Here is a 2,246-nt window from a genome sequence, read left to right as displayed (position 1 = left end):
AACCACCACTAGCCAAGGAAGATTGTTATGTATTTTTTTTTCTATTCATCTTCCATATTTCTCAGCTGACATAGATCCCTAACAACCCTCTTATAAAGAACATTAACTTTTCTCTTTTTTTTTTCGAGCAATATATTCTCAATGGGTCATTTTCAAAAGCTCACACAAAATTAATTAATGATATTCATATATTATTTAAAACAGCAGTTCTTCAACTAAAAGGTTCACATATTGTGTAATAAAACGCAGGTTGACAAAGCTCAGAAAAGGACACGTTTAAAAATAGTTATTTTGCATGAAATTATATACAGGTATTGAACAGATAGAAGTCGCAAAAAAAAAAAAAAGGATACATATATAGAGATCGTGTTCAAAGCCACTGCAGTCCTAGGTTATTGAAGTGTGTATTTTACGAATTTCATGAATATAGATGTTACAATCCAAACAGAGTAGGGTGATGTACCGTGCGTGTTTCATACACGCTCGTACACTGTAACTGTATTGTTTTTTTTTTTCATCTCTCACTCTTCCCCACACTGATGATATAAACGTGTTAATGTAATGTTTGAATTTTGAGTTATTCTTGTTCTCAGCGATCTCTATCTGTAAATAATTTCCTTGTCTTTTTTAATAAGCTCAGTTGCATTCGTCTCTCTTCTGTGTTATTACCTAACAGCCTCCTTGAACTGGAAATCTAAACTTAAAAAGCCTATTGGAGTGACTATTGTGGAGGTAATGAAAAGGATTCATAGGCTAAGGAATTCCATAATAACCCAGGACTCTCAACATAATTGGCTGGTGCACATAATTAAAAGGTTTTCATAGTCCAAAAATGCCAAAAAAAAAGGGGATTTCTATATTCTTCACATTGCTGTACATGTCTTATAAAGAAAATTTGGTTAGTACAGCTTCTACCTTCCTCTCTCAGCTTTACATCATTCTATCTTTCTAATATCTTTAGAATGAGCATACTGACGTCAGTGTGATGACTCTGTAATCATTGTAATCAGCCATAACTCCTTTTTTTTTTTTGTAATTTTTACCAACACTCCGAGCTTCCCTTCATAAGATTTTGCCTATTCATGTCACATTCTACAATATAATCTGATAAGTATTCTGGGAGCCAATTATATTTGATATTTTTTTTTTATATATCTTAAACTTTAGCTCGCACAAAAGAGGCCACAAATCAAGGAACACATTAAAAGACAACTATAAAACAGAGAAATGCGCGTATCTTATTAAGGATAATTTCATGGCCAACTAATAACCAACCAATCTTAAATATGACTAGTAGCTGGCATGGCCAAAGGATCTTGCTGCAATACCATTAACTTGTTGTACTAAGACTTCAATTATCTTATTAATTGTTCCCAGCTGAATTATATCTGCTATTACTATAATAATATGCTTCACCTTTTGCCTTGCAATCATTCATAACTTAATTGGCCAACTTTTCATGAAGTTGAGGAACTTCTTTCACAGTCTATACAAGGATAAAAAGGTAAATATAGCTGCATGTCTATGAAATAAGATTTATATCTGATAATGATAGAAATAAAAACAATAAAATTGATAATGATGATACCTCCTCTTATCACGTACCAGATGTCGTTGAGGATAATTATCTATTGATTATGTGAAAGTGTATACTCGTTCAAGAGGCGTAGATGTTGGGTAAGCCAATTCATTCACAATGTGCTCAACAATTTATATTATAGAAGAAAAACAATTCCTATATTATTATTATTATTATTATTATTATTATTATTATTATTATTATTGTTGTTGTTGTTGTTGTTGTTGAGTATATAGAGAAACAATTACAAATTGGTAAAAAAATTACATAACGAAAAAATTAATAGAATAATACTAAGATATAATAGTAAAGAAAATGTGAGCAGGAATTTACATCAATAGATACAATGAAATTATGATTCAAAATATCAATTTATTGATGTTTTATCTACATACATAGCTTTAGGTTTTCGAGAAATGAATGATGTCAAGATGGGCTTAGTAGTGAAAAAAAATTCCTTTTGCCATCGATGTTTTTTTTCTCTCTTTCTCTCTCTCTCTCTCTCTCTCTCTCTCTCTCTCTCTCTCTCTCTCGTATGTCTATACAACCGGTCAATTTCGAAACAACATTTGTACCGGTTCTTTCAGTGGCAGCCTCGTGTTGTTGATTTTCCTAGAATTAGCTCCATCTATAGGGAGTCCATTCGAATCCTGTCCCATTAATCACA

The sequence above is a fragment of the Palaemon carinicauda genome, chromosome 36 (genome assembly GCF_036898095.1).
Source record: "Palaemon carinicauda isolate YSFRI2023 chromosome 36, ASM3689809v2, whole genome shotgun sequence".
In the NCBI taxonomy this organism is placed as follows: Eukaryota; Metazoa; Arthropoda; class Malacostraca; order Decapoda; family Palaemonidae; genus Palaemon; species Palaemon carinicauda.
Note: the sequence above shows the minus strand (reverse complement) of the source record.